The sequence below is a fragment of the Protopterus annectens genome, chromosome 16.part0, assembly GCF_019279795.1.
Source record: "Protopterus annectens isolate FY-2018-M chromosome 16.part0, PAN1.0, whole genome shotgun sequence".
In the NCBI taxonomy this organism is placed as follows: domain Eukaryota; kingdom Metazoa; phylum Chordata; order Ceratodontiformes; family Protopteridae; genus Protopterus; species Protopterus annectens.
Genome location: NC_056750.1, coordinates 255416045 through 255435767, shown reverse-complemented (window position 1 = coordinate 255435767; position 19723 = coordinate 255416045). Strand labels below are relative to the sequence as shown.

General features: G+C 39.2%; 1 protein-coding gene across 1 annotated transcript in view; it reads left to right on the top strand.

Annotated features, from left to right (window-relative positions):
* The window catches only part of LOC122790960 (E3 ubiquitin-protein ligase TRIM39-like), a 122685-nt gene that overhangs the window by 49008 nt on the left and 53954 nt on the right, over nt 1-19723 (top strand). The gene's annotated exons all lie outside the window — the stretch shown is intronic.

Below are 19723 nucleotides of genomic sequence, written 5' to 3'. Positions count from 1 at the left end.
CTATTTCAGCAAACAAAGGGCATTTGACAGGAAAATGTCCTTGATAGGATGTTAGTCACTTACAGGATTTTGTCTCATTTCTAAAAAAAAAAAAAAAAGTTAATGGGAAGTTAATGAACTACAAAAGGTAAACCATATTCAGTTTTCATTTAGTTATTTACTTATTTATTTGTTAACTGGGTTGATGGGACTGCTCTAAAAATACCTTTTCAGCCTTGAGCTGAGCCACTGCAAAAGATAATGGGCTGGATTGAATAACAACTACACTAAGTGTGCACTAAATGTACACCATTCTGAGTGAATAAACAACACAAGCATAACTTCCACCTTCTTCCTCCTAATTTTAGCTTCCCTTCTGATTTTCTTGCAACCTTAAATATTGAGGGGGGATTCATAAATATTACCACAATGTATAGACTACATCTACACTAAGTCTAAACTTTCTGAGTGAATAAACAGCACAGAACATATGGTAGGGTGTTCTTGACTATAGATTGTGTACACTTTCTTTACACTTAGTGTAGGAATTCATGAATCCAGACCAATTACAAGAATAAAATGATGCATACAAAACAAATTGACAGTGAAAGTGCACATACCTTACATCACTGAAGGATTAGCAGAAAATATTTTGGCATTACTTGCAAGAGTATATTTTGTTAAAATATTTTCACATTATCTTTTACAAAATATTGAGAAGAAATATTGAACAAAGTACCTCCTGTAGACGCATGCATGTTCAATATGTAATAGCCAGAGTATGTTCACATAAGCATTTTCATGAAGGAAAGGATTGGGAAAAGGTAGCAAAGAAGTAACTTTAACCAATATCCCCGAAACATTTGCACTCATATTCCACTTTTAGGTGCGGAATAGATTCTCCCAGAAGATAGAATAATTATGGCAGCTTCTGCCATCTTAAGGCAACTTGTTCCCAGTGGCTGTAGAGAATTTGGTGAAGGTTATTTCTGCTATTGCTTGAGTTCTCCACTTAAAACAGATGCAAAAAAAGTCACTTGATTAAAAATACATCAATGACCATGCAGAAAGAATACAACAGAAAACTAAACTTTGGTAAAAGTTGTAAAGCTCTTGATGCAATGTTATGCAACTACTGATTTCAGTTTAATAATACCTGTAAAGATGATGCACATAATATTGTGTTAAAAGTCTTAGAAAAATGACACAGTTTAAATTTAGTCACTAAAAATGTATATGTAAAAATCCTGCTGAATATAAAAAAAAGGTTGAAATGCTTTTAGAAGCCTGTTTGGATGGCCATAGAATATTGGAAAGCCGAGTGTTTAAGTATGTCACTGGCAATAAGCATTGAATTCAGACAGCTGTGTAAAAGAGGGCCTGAAAATCATTTATTTAGGGTTACCACTTGTCCCTGTTTGTGAGGGGCAACCCCCACTACCTTTGGCAGTTGTGTCCTGCAGGAAAAAATAAAAAAAATAGCAAATGCCCTGGATTTTAGGACAAAACTATTTTCTTTAATATTGCCTAAAACAATTATTTTATATCTGAAACCCCTAAATGTTATATGAGGTAGCATACGTAACTGAAATGCTACAAGAATAAGTTTTCATTTGGAGAAAAAAGTGAAGTTCTGTCCTTTGTACTGGCCATGGGTATGTTTTGTCCTGCAGAATTTCATATTTCTACAAAAAATATCCCAGTTTGGGCATTTGAAAAGGTGGCAACCCTATAATTTATTTCAAAACCAAAAGCGTATTCAACAAATGTAACCTGGGCACTTACACAAAGTTCATGTTTACTTGTATGTATGTGGCTCATGGTTAAAATCAGATATGGAAAGACTGTGAATTCAGAATTTCAGACTATGCAGTTTATAGCAATTACCATGAAGGAAAAATGTTGTGGGTGATGCAGTATTTATGACAAGACAGCATGCAATCAAGGCTGCATTCAGTGCAGTTTCAAAACATTCTTGACAGAGTAGCAATACTTACCTCTGTGCAAACTGGCAGTGGAAAACATTTGAATATTGTTTGCATTTATGGAAAGCATAGCAAAGACTGTAGTCTAGTACAGTAAGAACAGTACATGTGAACTACTAATATTCGGAGGCTTTAAGTACTAATATTAGGAGACATTAAGCTAAAAGAGACTGAAGTTCTAACCATAGGAATAGAACTCCACTATTCGCTTCGTGTGATTGGATCCCTCTCTAGCAAGTCTGCTTTATTTAGCATAGAGCAGCATCCACACAGGGTCTTTTGTTCAAGACTCTTGAGTGGTGTGAGATAAAAGCTTTTCATAAAAAGGGAAGAAAAATGTTTTATTTAAATTCTGCTTAAATATTTCAAGTTGCACTTAATGACCTGTGAGGTGATACTTTTTGGACTTCTCTGCTTTTTGTCCATGGTTTGGCCAAGTAAGTTATCTGTTTGCACTTTTTTTAGTTTGTTCTGGGACCTTAGTTGTGTAGCTTCATTTACAATTATGTGAAGATTGTGTATTACTGCAGATTTTAGAATTGTTTATACATTTTGCTGCAGTTCTATTTCTAAAAGTATAATTAATTCATTTAGTCATTAATTGACAACATTACTGGTAAAGTTCTACTTAGACTTGTGCTTTAGTCTTTGGTAGGATTGTGGTCGTGGCTGTATTGTGAATTCTGCTGGAGTATTTGTGCTTCAGTATTTTCTATAGCTGTAAATACCTCCTTAAAGTTGCATTCCAGTAATGTGGTAGCTTAATCTGTGGTAGGATTGTGGCAGTGGCAGTATTGTGAATTCTTGGTCAGGGATTTGTGCTTCAGTACTTTATTTATAGCTTTATATACCTGTTTAAAGTTGCAGTCCAGTGCCTTTCTGTTTCCTCTGATAGTGGCTTTAACCCTGTTCTTTGACTCTGCCCCACCTCCCACTCGGACATTAAGCTAAAGGTTTCTGAAGTTCTAACCACAGGACTATAGCTCCAGTTTTAATTTTTCCCAACCTTTCTGCTCATCTCTTGTGGTTTTAAAAAGCTGTGTCTCTGGCTTTTGCCTTTTATGGTAATCTGATTTCAAAAGTCCCACTCTCCCCTCTTGTATTTCTACTGTCTCTTGTGTAACCTATTTAAGTACTTTCCCAACCATTGTTTTCCATATATCCGTAATACTAAGTGCCCACCCAGCAAACTAGTATTTCACGTGAGTTAAGCTCCCTTACTACAAATTGACTCCATCACATTAAACAGCACTACTATCAAATCCCAGCACAATCTAACCTAGTCTAGTGACAAAACCCAGAGACCACCCAAGGAGACCTCTGTATAACCCAGTCCATAACCTACAAGTAGCACACCCCAAATACAGGTCTGGATAACATGGATATGCAACTTCAAAAGTCTCCTAAGGCAGGTTGGTAGATATAGACATCCTGAGACAATGTAGAAAATGTCTGATTTTCATAGACAACCATTCAATCCTTAAAGAAACAAATACACAGTGTAGAAGACATGTGCATACACGTTTTTACATACTAACAAGATTGCCAAGAACACACACACACTACATTTACTACACATAGTGTCCACTACACACACACACACACACACACACACACACACAGACCAACCTATGCTGAGGCATTAAAAATCAATCTTCCCAAACCTGTAAGACCTCCTAAGCCAATAAACAACAATATCTATCCTCAGCAGTCTCTACAGCACTCGCCAAATACAACACCAAACATGCACCTACATCCAGTGGAGCCCCAAAATAAAAGACCATATGGCAAGCCAGCACATTACCTAGGACTCTTGTCATAGGGGACTCCATCATGTGACACACAGATCCCCCTCTCACCAGACTGAATAATAAGAAGGTAATGGTTAGTTGCTTATCTGGATTCAGGATCTGCCAAGTTACACATGCACTCAAGTCACCACACAACAGATACCAGTATGATTATGTCACAGTCCATGTGTTAATTAATGAAACATACTTCCCTGGACTATATGAAGAGAGACATTGTTGAAATCTCTGAATAGGTGTCTCAAGCATATGTGTGCCTTGCATTGAGCATAATTCTACCTTCACCAAGGATGATGCCATAGTACAAACAAAAGATGACTGACTTCAATAATTGGCTTTATTTCTGGTGTCTTTTGAGGGGGATTCAGTATTTGTCAGCATGGGAGAAGATGCTTAGTAAATCACTTTGCTTTGCAAAGGATGGTTTGCACCTATTTCCCTTAGGGTTCTGAATATTGGCTAAAATTTTATCCATTTCCTTAGAATCTTTTTAGGTAATGCCAGATTGACAAACCTACCAACATAGCAAATAAAACCCAAAGAAACCTAAAGGTGCTAGTGATTAATGCTAGGAGCCTAAACAAGAAGCTCCACACGTTACATGCTACAAGCTCTCCTCACTCTGGTTAATATAGACATCTGTGCTGTTACTGAGACATGGTTTAAATACACAGAAAGTACTCCAGCAGTGCAAGGCTTTAGTGCCTTCCACACATTTAGACCATCAGCTGCACATACAAGGACAAAAGGTGGAGGGGTCTCAATCTGTATTAGCAACAAGCATACATCTATGTTGGTTAAACGAGACGATACCCTGTGATTTATCCACGTGCAAATCACCATGGACAAAGTCTCATACCATATCCTTGCAAGCTATAGGTCACCCTCTATGTCTCAGGAATCCCACGGCTCGATCCTAAACCTGCTGGCGGCACTCATCATTAAACCAAATACCTTATTCATGGGAGACTTTAACTATCTCTCTATAGGCTGGGAAATGTACACTGCCTCACACTTGCAGGCACAAAGATTCCTGGAATTTATTAACACAAATACCCTTGAACAGATAGTGTACACACCCACCATGGATTCAAACATACTGGACCTGGTACTCAGCAATATGGAAGAGCACTGCACCTCACCCCCCCCCCCCCCCGTGTCACATCCTCACTGGTGAGGTTAGACACAAAGCTGTTTCCTTCAAAACAAAAATCAACTTGGTAACCCCACAAACAATGTAAAAGTTAGTAAGTATTCCAAAGCAAACTACATCCTATTAAGTGATAGTTTGTCAAAATTCAGTACCCCTCCCAACCCTGAATTCACAGCGACCTGTATGAAATTGTTCAAAGAGACCCTGTACAACCATGTAAATGGCTGTATAGAGGCTGCTGTACCTACTAAGACAAAACTGTAAAAGCAAACCACACTAGTGGAATCCTAATCTTAATAGGGGATATAACAAAAGGAAAAAATCATGGCTAAAATCAGGAAGATCAGCTTCCATAATGATAGGAGCTGTCTAATTAAAGTTAACATGAAACTAAGAGGACTAATTTAGTCCAACAAGGTGAATTATGAGGTCAAGATAGCCTCATAGTCTAAAGACAATCACAAGGCCTTCTACAGCTATGGCTGAAACCTTAAAGGTGACAAATTTAGCTCAAACTTCACCCCCACCTCCCGAGTAAAATACCTGCTAGAATACCACCCTGCAGCTATCAACAGGGACCAGATCCTGGTGGGGCAATACTGGATTGGAATGCACAGCTAGGCTTATAAAGGTCTTGGTGGTTGTTAGCTCAATATATATACCTACGATCCTGTATACCCTGATTGCTTCAGAAATTCAGTGAAGTCACAAATAATTTCTTGTTACTGTAATTCACACAATGGATTAGCAAACAAAGGCTGGACAATAAGACTGGAGCAAAAATTAATTCTTGAGCTTAATTTTAATAAGAAACCCTCAGCAGTTCTGGAAGCAGGGACTTTTGGCTACTGTCTTAGTGACCATTACAGAAATCTTTGTTATATGAAAGAATTGTTTCACACCCACTGCAATCAAGACTATCGAATATCCAGTATTAAAAACACACCAATAAACAAAGGAGGAGCTGAATTTGATAGAGTTGACAGAGTTGATTAGTCATACCTTTATCAAGTCCCTGTTACAAGCACTTTCCTGGAATTCGTTAACAAGACTTGTAAATATTCTTGTCAAGTATCCTTCTGCCCAAACAATCCAGATTAAGTCAATCAAGAGCACCTGGATTGTTAACATTGTGAAAAAAATATTGCTGCTGAAGGAATTGTTTGGAAAACTAGTAAAAAATATAATGTTAACAAAGAACATATATAGGACACTGTGTAAATGTCAAATATGTATCTGGCAAGTAAAGGACTACTATATCTCTGTCCAAATTAATAACATAAAAAATACAGCATTTTGAAAGGATGAAATAAATTTCTTGAAAAAATAGCATTAGTCAAAGATAATGCATTCAGTATTACTCCCACAGTGATACTAGAGATAAATTCATAGATTAAAACACAATAAAAACTGAGCACAATCAGGCTACCAGGGTAAATCCACCAAAAAACAAAAAAAAAAAAACAATTCCACTGGAATTACACACACACACACATACATACATATATAATATATATATATATATATATATATATATATATATATATTCATAAATTACTTTTCAGGAGTTACAAACCACTTTACAGGAAAGCCATGAAACCACCACCTTCGGCTACCTTTATTATAACCACGAGACATTTCAGTTTTGTACCGGTACCATCATATAGCTCATGAATTGTCCTTGGATAATCTTTCCCCAGCATTCATAAGGATGTCTGCTGTCTTCATAACAAGGCCACAAACATAATTACTAGCAGAAGTCAGTAAGAAAGACTTTTATCAGGCATATGCAATTGTGCTGAAATAATCATTCTTTCTAAAGCAGAAATTCTCAAAAGATGGAAAAATATTGTAGGATGCAAGCATAATGAGGTTAATTATCAAAAATACTTGAAAAGATTGTTCATGTCCAATTCATAAACTTATTTTCAGAAAATATTTTGCTCATAAACAAGCAGCATGAATTTACAGCAGGTCATAGGACTACCATAGCACCTGTAAAGCTTATTAGAAACATCACCACAAGCTGTGGCAAAGGGCTATATACAGTAGTTATATTTCTTGACTTCTCCAACTGGGTAATGCAGTTTGTTGCATTATGGGAAAAATAGCTTGCTTCATGGCATGATTACCATTACCACTGTAAGTACTTTATGACATAATCAGCGGAGTTTATAGAACTTCATGTGCTCTAAGGTTCCTAGTTTTGTAAGAGGATGGTAAAAACTAATGATGTTGCATTCATTATGATAAACATATGTATGCAGTTCTGAGCTGTGACTCTACTTATCAGGAATATAGGCTAATCCATCAAACAGCAGACGGGACTTTATAATAGTGTGGGTTTAGGGCAGACAGGAAGGAAACCCAGACATACAGTGGTAAAGTACCTATAGTCCTGTAGGACCACCAGTCCCGTACCCTGAGAACTGAGGACTGGGGTCTGGTAGAAGGCTTGTTTTTAGTTAGAGCATGCTTTTATTTTGAGGTCAGATTGGCCTTTACTGTGGGGAAGAAAGCACACCTTTGGTGGAGTTTTTGATTTGTTGGAGGTTGTGATCAGTAAAGGAATGTGAAACCAAGATGTGAGAACCACTTCCATGTTAGTTCCAACCACAAAGATTTTTCTGCTTAGCTTAGTTGAGTGATCATATGGGTAATGTGGCCTTAATTTTGTTGCAGTTAAGAATGAAACGATTTATTTGATTTGAATGTATTGTTTTTTTTTTCTTTTTTTAACACTACATAAATAAGCAGATCCATTACCTTAAGTTTGTTAGGTTAAAATGTAGATAAAAATATAAAACAAATACCAGAATGTTGTAGCGACAACTGATACAATAAATGTCTTGAGATACATACATTTCATTCATACCAGAAGGTAATAATAAATGTCAAGTGGGTGCACATACAACTTAAGAATTCAAATTATCACCTAAAGTGATTCATTAGAGAACTGAAGTTGGTAACATAATTTAAATGAAACTTGAGCAGCCCCCATGGCAGAGAAGGATAACTGCTTCTCATATGGTCCATGTCTGATTCATGGCATAGGTGCTAGAGGGGCCGTACAGGGAGGATGGGAGTGAGCGGATGAGGTTGCCACACCCATTCTGGGATGAGGGAGTTACCCTAAAGGCTGACTGTAATATGCAGCATACAGGCCAGGTCAGCTCTGTTCTGCATGAAAGGTGAGCTGCTCAATCTGGAGGTTGCCCATGCATGAAAGTGGATATGCATCTCCTGAGGGCTGCAATTGGAAAGCTGCCAGGGCTGTCATGAGGGAAGAGAAGTTAGAGCAAACTCCGCGTCAAGCAGCATGATGCTGCACCAGCAGCTCTGATTTCCTCACTGGTCCCAAACTAAGGTTAAGCTGAACCCAGGGGAGGCAAAGCCGGGTCTGTTAGACTCAGTGAACAAGAAGGAGGCTCCTGTGGCAAACTCTAGGGGAATGCAGGCTACTGTGAGTAAAGTACCTTAGTAAGTATATAATACAAATAACTACATGTAATAAAAACGTAAAAGTTGGCTGCCCCATGCTGCTATAGCTATTTGACGCATCAAGTACAATGTACTGTGCATTCCAGTACACTACCTTAAATGAGAGCTGAATGGGTCAGGAGGAAGAGAGAATGAAAAAATGGAGCTTATAGTATAGAGAATGTTTCTCCAGAGCTTAGGTTTATTAAAGGAAAATGTTTTGTTAATACTGTAGAAGTGAATGCAGAAAATGCATAGTGAGAACTGGCAATCAGCAAAGGAATGAACTCAGTGTGCCACTCAACCACAGCCCATAAGGCATAACAACATACCCAACACTCTAGTCATAGGTGACTCTATAGTCAGGCACACTGATGTTCCACTCACTAGACTAAACAAGGAGAAAGTTACTGTCAGCTGCCTGTCAGGTGCCAGGATCTACCACATAACGCATGCACTCAGGTCACTCCACAATAAGTACAAATATGACACTGTCATTGTCCATGTTGGTGTGAATGACCTGAGACGTACCTCCCTGGACTACATGAAAAGAGACATGGAGGAGCTTTCTGATCTTGTATCCCAGGCAGGTATGACCCTAGCCCTGAGTAGCATCCTGCCATCACCCAGAATGATACCACAGTACAAGGACAAAATGATTGACTTCAACAATTGGCTAAGCTTTTGGTGTCATTCTAAGGGGATCCAGTATTTGTCTGCCTGGGACGACATGATCGACAGTCCACGTTGCTTTGCCAGAGATGGCCTGCACCTGTTGCCCTTAGGATCCCGGATACTGGCTAAGGCTCTTGCCACCCCTATAGTGCCTTTTTTAGGCAAGGTTCAAATGACAAATTCACCACCGTAACAGATACAAGCAAGAAAAATCTGAGAGTAATGCTACTCAATGCTAGAAGTCTAAACCTCAAAATGCACTCACTCGAGGCACTCCTTAAAATGGAGAACATTGACATCTGTGCAGTGACAGAGACCTGGTTCAAACCTCCAGAGAGCACCCCTGCATTACCAGGCTTCAATTCATACCACACCTTTCGGCCACTAACCCAGAAAGAAGCACTAAAGGCGGAGGCGTGTCCATATTCATTAAGGATATCCACACCTCCAGGCTAGTTGCACAGCATAATGCATCTGAGATTATCCAAGTGCAACTAACTCTGGGCAAGACTGCAATCCAAATTGTAGCTTGCTACAGACCCCCCACCATGCCCCAGGATTCACACTCCTCATTTCTTGATACACTGGAAAGTATTAGGGTACAACCCAACACCCTAATAATGGGTGATTTCAACTACCCCACCATTAACTGGGAAAACTACTCATGTACCAACTCTTTTGCTCAATGTTTTCTAGAATTCATAAATTCCAACGCCTTGGATCAACTTATTCACACCTCCACCAGGGGCAGCAATATCCTAGACCTGGTCATTACCAACATGGGAAACCGGTGTTCCACACCAGAAGTCAATTCCTCATTGGTCAGATCTGACCACAAGCTAATCAGTCTAGACATCCACATCCCACCCCCAGCCCCAATTAGGGAAACCATCATAAAAAACTTCTCCAAAGCCAACTTCACACTTCTTAAGACAGAAGTGGCAAACTTTATGACACCCATGCAGACGGACAATAGAGGTATGACTGCCGAATCCTACACAAATACACTTTATAAGCACTTACACGAGTGCATGGATCATGCTATCCCTAATAGAACCAAGATGTTATCCTCCAAAAAAAGGAAGCCAATCTGGTGGTCCTCTGCCATAAACAAACTCTACAACAGAAGAAAGAAACTGTTGCAAAAAAGAGTAAAATCCCATGACTGGAGGAACTCCCTTGTCAACCTCAGTAAGAAGCTGAGATCCCTCATAAAATCCTCCAAAGCTAGTTACGAAAACAAAATTGCCACTGACTCTAAAGACAACCACAAAGCATTCTATAGCTATGTGAAGAATCTAAATGGGAACAATCAGATCTGCTCTGAGTTACAGCACAATGGCACTAAATATACAGAACCAACTGATATTGCCAACATCCTAGCAGATAGGTTCAGTGCTAACTTTACCCCCCTCTCACTCCCTAGAGGGCCCATCTCTATACTGGAAGAATGCAAAGTTCCTATAATCACGGCTGCACAGGTAAAAAACACACTCTCCAAAGCCAAGAACACAGCATCCATGGGACCTGACAATATCCTAGGCTGTGTTCTAAATGAGCTACAGAATGAACTGGCACCCTACCTAAGTACCATGTTCAATCATTGCCTCACCTCAGGCTTTGTACCCACTGAATGGCACACCGCAACGGTTATCCCACTCCACAAAGGGGGAGCCACGACGGACCCCGGGAACTACCGCCCCATTAGCCTGACAAGCCTGGTCTGCAAGGCCATGGAATGTATCATCATAGAACTCATAAACAAAGACATTGGTAATCTCCAAACTCTGGACCCTACCCAGTTCGGGTTTGTAAAAGGCAGATCATGTCTCCTAAACCCGATTGACTTCTTTGAAGCAGTCACCAAAGCCATAGATGAGAGTAAGGTGGTTCACACAGCTTATCTAGATCTCGCCAAGGCTTTCAACACATCCCCCACTCTGGAATTATAGATAAGCTCACTAAACTAGGTATAAATCCCTATGTCACAAGATGGGTTGCCAACTGGCTCACTGACAGAACCCACACTGTGAAAGTAGCGGATTCCAAATCCAACATCAGACCAGTGACAAGTGGAGTACCACAGGGTTCAGTCCTGGGTCCTCTCCTGTTTGGTATTTACTTCTCTGAAGTGCAGGCCAACACAGAAGGTCTTTGGCTAACAAAGTTTGCAGATGACTGCAAACTAGGAGCCATAATCGAAACTCCTAATGATGTGGACAGACTACAAAAGGGCTTCACTGAGACAGATACCTGGTGTCAAAGCCATGGCCTAAAGCTCAATGCCAAAAAGTGTATTGTCATCCCGTTTGGTAAAAACTCTGTACCCATGAACTACCACATAGCTGGTAGTCTACTTAATGCTGAAAATGTGATAGAGACCTTGGGACACAGGTGGACAGTAGTCTCTCCCTTGATAATCACATCGCCACAGTGGTCAGGAAATCCTTCTACATGGCTCATCTCATCACAAAAGGATTTTCATCCAGGAAAAAAAGAGGTCATTGTTCCCCTTTACTCATCACTCATTAGACCCATTATAGAGTACAACGCCCCTTTCGGTATGTACCTCACAAGACATCTACAACAACTGGAAAGACCACAGAAATACCTCACAACGAGGATTACTGGCCTCAAACAGATGCCCTATGCAGACCGGCTCAAAAAACTACAGCTTTACTCCATCGCATATCGCTTACTCAGGGGCGATCTCTGCCTAACATACAAAGCTATGTCAAACCCAGAGCTGTTGGACATGCTGCACTTAAAGAAATCCCAATCCCTCAGAGCTACACGCTCTAGGGACCTAAACCTTGTCACCACAATAAACAGAACATGTTGGAGGGATAGATTCCTGTCCCAGAGACTTCCCATACTCTGGAACAAACTACCTATCTATATCAAACAAAGCTCCTCATTAGCACTCTTCAAGAAAAATCTTGATGATTGGATGGGAAATGGGAAATTCACCCCGGGGATCACTTCTGTGGCTCTGCTCGACAGGGGCACAGGAAAATAAATTTCTTGGGTGGCGAAAGCCAGGGTACATTTTTTGGCTAGGCTTGTATGGGCCCTAGGGCCGATAGCCTAGTACCTACCTATGAACCTATGAATGGAAAATCCTTCATAATGACTGAAATGAGAGAGTGATTCAGGTGGAAAGAACAGGTTAGAGGTACTGACCTTTAAGTGACAGGCAAATGTCCTACTTGTTACAAGGAAATACAGCAGGATTGTGAAATGGAGAATGGAATGAGCTGGCTGATGGTTTTTGGATGTCTGAAGGATGTAAGACTTTCAACAGAGAGACTGGTGAGGGAAAAGCATATTCTGTTGCCTGGAGGTAATATTTTCCAGGCTTTCCCTTTGAGTGGCAGGCGAAATGGTCCAACAGTTGATGCAACCTTCTACAATGGCACTTACCCGTTGCAGGAATGGCTTGAGAACAGTGATATCCGACATTTTGAACTTGTTTCCTCATCAGAGGGTGATATAATGGTGGATAGACAACTGAAACTTTTTGAAGACACTGTTTTTAAATACAGATGGCTACAACTGGAAAACACATGTTTATCAGAATGTATATGGGTCGAGCATATACCGAAAGGCTTGAGGATGTGGAAATATCCCTCTGGCTTAGAAAAGAACTCTGACTTACATAGGGAATCGCTTGCCTTATTCGACAGGCGTGGCTGCGAACTTCTAAAGGTATTTATTAATGACAACGATATAAAGATGCATAAACTGAATGAGACTATTAAGAGAATTGATAGGTCATTGCATACGGACCTTATGTTTGAATCTAAAAAAGATGTTTATTTCAATGTATTTGTTAAAACAGATCATGCCATAGTTGAATTAAAAAATAGGAAAACAAAAAAGTTGTTGAGAGATGAAAAGGATTATGTGAATGGCACTGCATATCCCTTGCCGCCTCCCCTTACCATTAATTCTAACAATAGTACTAATGACATTAATAATTTGGCACTGGAGTATGAAGGTGAATTTGTAAGTCAAGGGGCTTCTTACTCTGATATGGCTGACCCTTTATCACACCCCCCTCTGAGGAGGTCCGAGAGACTGAGGAACCAGAGGGTGGTTTATCACAACAACTACAGACCAGGGTCTTTTCACAGGGGTCAGAATGAAGCCCAGGTGGGGAGGGGGAGAACACAAACACATTTTTAACTTCTGATTTAGATTTTGATGTGTTTGATGGTTTACTTAACGGTGACAGTGTGTTGAGAATTGCTACTAACACCAGAGTAGATTTCAAAATTTACAACTATAGTGACAAAAGTATCACTGAATTCTGTGCTAACCTTTTTGAAAAAGGCTTCACTTTTGTACCCCTCTGGAAGGCGAAAATAGATAAAGTCTTGATTAACATAAAATTGTTTATGAGAAAACTAAACCTTGCTTTTTATTTTAATGATGGCAATTTGCACACTACTACACAACTGGGTTGTAACAAAACTCAGTACCTTTATCCCTCCCTCATTTCCAGTAATAATGGAAATATCCAGATTATGAAACCAGATAAGGGTGGGGGTATTGTCATCATGAATAAAAATGACTATGTCAACAAAATGTTTTCTGATACTTATGAGGAGTCTTATGTTAATCAGATGAATATAGCATTTCATAAGGTGGATTTAGTATTGGAAGATCTGTTTTTGAATGATCAGATTACCACGGCAGACTTGTAGTTTTTGAAGGTGACTAATCGTAAAACTCCTACTATTTTTGGAATTCCAAAAATACATAAGGATTTAGCCGACCCACCACTCTGGCCTGTAGTGGATGTTAGGGCCTCAAAAATGTTCTATATAGCACAATACATTGACAGACAAACTAAGAACTTGCTTACTAAACACCCATCTTCCATAAAAGATTCCTGGGATTTTTTTGGGAACGATTAATCAGTCTTTATAGTGAAGACCTTATTTTTTTACAGTTGACATGGTTGATCTTTTTTGTGTAATTCTCCATAATACGTGCATAGAATGTTTTTTTGAATATCTGAGTAGGTACACTGACAATACACACAGTAAGATTTCCACTCTTGCCACCCTAATGGAAATTGTTTTAGAAAACAATTTTATGGTACTTGAAAAACAACTGTTCAAGCAAAAAGCAGGTGTGGCTCTGAGGGTATCATGTGCCCCCTCCTTTGCCAACATTGTGCTGGCTTATTGGGAGCTGAATTATGTCTTGAACAGTGTCTTTACTAGTGCTTGGACATACTATGCACATTTTTTGGATGATAAGTTATTTTTAGACAGGCACCAGAGATAGCCTTGATTCATTTTTTTGGGTACCTGCATTCTACCATTACATTTTTGAAGTTCACTATGAATGTCTCTGAGGAAGCCATCAACTACCTGGACATTAAATTGTCCAGGAATAGAGAAAGGGATGTACTTACTTCCAGTATTTACAGAAAACCTACCTACTCAAACACCTTATTATACTACTCGAGTCACCATCCACTCCATCAGAAAAAATCTTTAGTCAAGGGACAATGTGTTTGCCTGGCAAGAATGGTTTCAGATGTAGAATAATTTTTAACGCAATGTAATATTTTGAAGGACATGTTTTTAAAAAGAGGTTACCCTGAAATATTTCTCAATGACACCTTTCATGAAGTAATACATAAGGAATTGGGTTATTTCACTCCCCTTATGGGGCTTGGTCTTAACACCTCTTCTCATTCTCAACACTCAAAGGTCAACCACAATTTTAATAGGGCACTAGTCTTGATTTTTTTTTTTATATTAGGCATCTTATTGAGAAGAACTGTTGTATATTTACTATGGACCCCAGTACATTAAAGTAGTGGGAAGAAAAACCAAAAATAGTTTACCAGAAGGACATTTGCATCAAAAATATGGTGGAAAGAGAAGGGGTTAGTGAATTTGCAGGTAATATGCTTAAATCTGTGTCATGTACCCAATGTTAGCATATTTTAGAAACCTATTTGGTGACTGTATGTAACTATGGATGAATTTTTCTGAAAAAGAAGTATAATTGTAATTCAAAGGGGGTGGTATACATACCATTATGTCAACAATGTTCCTCATTTTACATAGGGAAAACCATCATACAGGTTCATACTAGAATTTATCAGCACATGTACAGTATAAAAAAGTAGGACAGGAATAATGCTTTGGTCAAACACTTGCTAGTACATGAACAACATTTCTTCAAATTTTTTGTCATTGATCATATCCACCTGGGGCAAAGGGGAGGTTAATTTCATGAATTCTTGGAATTCAAAGAACTACAGTGGCAGATGAGATTGAGTGCTGTAATGCCCCCTTGTTTAAATGACCAATGTTCTATTCACAGTATTTTAAAATTAAGAGCTAGTTCAGAATGGTAATATAGCTGACAATTGGGTCTTTTTGTTGTGGTTTTGAACATGTTTATTAAGTGTTTCATTTTTTTGTAATTATGTTTTGTATATTTCAAGTGCTTTTCTACACTCACTGTGTCTTTAAATGTGGATTTTAATGTTCATAGGATTCCCAGTCAAATGTGTTTTTTAAGTATATATATAAGATGGCTGCTTTTAGGTTGCTTCATTCTGAAGAAGTCTCTTGTACTGTTGAGACGAAAGCGCTAAATAAATCATATTTTTGAGTGGTTCCAGCCTTCGTGTTGCTATGTGGTTTATCCAATTGGGATTTGTGTGTTTTGTTGTATTCCATGAGAAATATGGAGACTCCACCGCAGTTGCCATTCAGTCAGGAAGCATGAAGAGTGCAAACTCCTGGTAATGAGTGAGTGCTTGCTTTACATTTAAACCAAGTTTCAGTAACTACGCAGACATGGATGTTTCACAAATGCAGGAGTGCCTCATGATTAGGTGATTTACTATTTAGACTTCTGGCATTAAGGAGAGCCACATTAATGCTGACTGATTTTGGAAGTGACATTTTAGTTATATTCAAATGTCTGGCAACTGAACTCTTTTTTTAAAAAAGTCACTAGAGGGCAGCAAAGACCACCAGTATGTGAAAGCCTTGAAATGAAAGGTGCAGATCATCCTTAGCAAAACAAGCTAGACTGTCAAGCATCTTGTCCCATGCTGACGCATAGTGGATCTCCCTGGAATGACACTAGCTTTTTAATCAATTATTGAAGCCAGTTATCTTTTCTTTGTATCTAGGCATTATTAGTGGTGAAGAAAAGATGCCACTTGAGGCTAGTGTCTTATCTGCATTTCTAACATGCCTGGAAATTTCTCATATGTTTCTCTACAAATCACTCCGGGATCAATATCTCAAGGCATTCACTCCCACATGCACCATTACCATATCACAGTCATATTTGTCAGGGGTTAAGGTCCTTAGGGTACTTGTAATATCATAGATCCTGGCACCTGAAAGGCAACTCATTATAACCCTTTCCTTGTCCAGCCACGTGAGTGACAAGTCTGTGTACCTGACAATAGGGTTACCTATTAAAAAAACATTTTCATTGCTGCTTTGGTTTAAAGTAATAGATTTGGGGTGTTTTTGCTCAGGGTGACTGCTTAAGGCAGATATACATGAGGTGAATGAGTGGTCTGACTTTTGTTGAGACTTAATCTTCATATTTTTAAGTATCTCTGGAAATGACTGTTTTATAGCCCCAGCATAAGACATCTTAGTGCGGTTAGAAAAGCATCATGGTGGAACTGTAAAAAGCTCACAGAAAACTTTTATATGTGAGAGGGAAGACCTTAGATTAATTGGGTGTTTATATCTCTCGTATATAGAATTATTGATGTTGAATATAAGTTCATTATCAGTCAGCATGAATCAGTTTGTACACAGTCTTAGGAGACCTAGTGCTAAAGCTGGCAATAGAGGGGAACCCAGCAGACTGACCCTTTCATCTTGTTCCATGCTTAGGTGTTTAGAGCAGTAACAAAACTGCAGTCAAAGGGGAGGAACTTCCCAGTTTGATCCTGTAGTGCTTCTTGTATGAGCATATAGAATGAGATTGGGAAGAACTAGGATTTGTAGTAAGGGCATTCTTTCTTTCTTTTCTGTTGGAACTGCATTGACTTTCATTGTTCATGTATGGAATGCATTGCACTTGTTTTCTTTTTTTGACTTTTCCCCACTGCTGTGCAACTGTGGAGTTGGTATATGTAAGTAGGAGGTTGTGGGATGGCCAAGCCCTTGTTATAAGGAGAGTGGAAGGGGGGGGGGGGGCTTTTCCCACTTGTAAAAAAAAAATGTTAGGGTATTTGGGTTAAGCTTAATGGTGTTAAAGAGTGTCTGTGTGTATCTGTGTGTGTGTCTGTGTGTGTGTGGGTGTGTGTTTCAATTGAACACAGGTAAAGCATTTTGTAGACCTGAGAGAGAACACATTTACATACGTACAATCTGCATACGTAAGCTTTGTAACCATTCCTCAGTTGAAAGTTTTGATGAAGTCAAATGAAACCTTCTTCCTCTGCTTTAGCAGCTAATTAAATTGTGTTGTTAGCTAGCTGAGGAAACTACCCATAACTCTTCTCAGTGAGTAAGGTGGGCTTGTTTAGTACAGCAGGACCAAGAAAAGTCCTTTTCCAGTGCCATGGTGCAGAAGGATGTAAGAAGGATAAAGTCCTGTCAATGCCCCAGGTGACCTGGGTTCAACTAGCAGCTTAGTCACCTGAGATGCTACCATTGGAGGATGGGCATACTTATCCTGGGGGAGAGACTGCACACACATATGCACCTTGCATTACATCTCCAGAGGAGGTTGAGGATCTGCAGACTGGCATAGTCTAGAGGAGGCAGAGGTTTTAGCTGTATCAGCTCAGAGGTGGGACGATATGCCAGTGTACCCCACTGTAATTATGTCCTAGGGAAACACAACTGAGTATGTGGGGAAGGGAAAATTTAGGGAATAAAATAACAAAAGACTCCTAGTAGTATGACACTGCACCAGGATTATGATTGCCTTACCAGCCCCAGACGTCGGTCAGGGTTAGCCGGGGGGGGGGGGGGGCAGGTCTGATAGACCCAATGAATGGGGAGAGGACCACAGGTATGTTCCAGTTACTCCAGTCAACCTTCTGGCTGATATTTTCTAGGAGTCCCTAGTCTTAGCCACACAACTTTCTCTCAGTGAGGGGCAATGTCTGTGCCATCCTCGGCTACAACTCTTGCTTTTAACTTCATTAGGTGTTACAAACCAGTCTCTGCTTCTGCATGCTTTACCATAATGTTCATGATATACATAGGTTCATACCACATTACATGGCTGTACATACCAGCTTAAATAGCACATTAAACAGTATTGTACAACATTAAGTAACTTTTTCAGAGAACAACTATCATCTTAATATCCTTTAAACATCCACTGTGACACATCATTTTTTTTTTTTTAGGATCTGAGTAGTTTGGTGTATTTATTTTAAAACTTTTTTAAAAGTCCAGGCCACGTTGTCTGGTGGTTCAAGTCATAGCTAGGTTTTGGATAACTGTCTCCAATAAATTATTTCCATGATATGTAAATGTATAATGAGAAGTCATAATGAAAAAGAATCAAATGCAGTGGGAAACACACGTTTAGTGAGTTGAAAATGACTAAGTCAACGTATTTCATTTCTAGTGGCATCCAGTGATCCTTTTAAAAATAATTTATGTTTATTTGTTAGAATCTAACTTCTCTTATGGCTAAGAGAGATGGCAGGAAAACACAGTGTTATAGGTCTTCAGGAAATACTATAGCTTGCAAAAAATTAGCTGTGCATGACATTTGTGTTTATGTGAGTTCTGTGCTAATAGCTGTTACTCAGATTGTGTACAGTAAATATTTCATGTTAGGGAAGAAGTGGTATATATAACAGCCGCAAAGTATTAAAATGGCTGCCAGAAATCTGTCTTTTGGAAAGTGTCTTTGCAACCTCATGTGAACACACACATATCACTAAAGTGCTACCTTTTAGCACCTGTCTCACACCATGTTGTGCCATGAGTTTTACTGAATAAGTAAGTTTAGAAACTGTTCTGTACCTGTTACTGAAATAACATCTTCTAGAAAATGCCCACTGCCTTACAAGTGTTACTAAGGTTATACCTTCAGGACAAATGTCATGTGCTGTGCAGATGTCCATGATGTGATATGTCAAGTAGCTCTCCTGTATACTTATTGTACCCACAGTGCTTTGCAGGAGACATATCAGGAAGCTGTTCTGTAACCTGCTTGTACCCACAGTGGTTTGCAGGTGTTCCTGGACTACCTGTTTCAGGAAGTTAGCTCATACACATATTTAAACAAAATAAAACAAAGCACTATATATACCCAAAATAGCAATGGTCATCCCATACTGCCAAAGTTATCCAGAACATTCACTGCTATACATGATATGGAAAGGCCCACCTTTAGGCAGCTGTCCTGTACCCAGACTGTATCAGAGATGTTACTCAACTGCTACTCTCTGGAAGCGTTTGTGAACTGCATTTCATCTCAAATGTTGTTTATCAGGTAAGTGGGTTGGTCCATAGATCCTTTCAGTTATGACCTGTGACACAAGAGCAAGGATAAATGTATTTATTAACTGAATTCAATGAGTACAGCTTAGTGTATCTAGTCCTTCATGTTTTCAGGAGGAAACCAGTAGACTACCTAGGGGAAAAAAACACACAGGTAGGGGC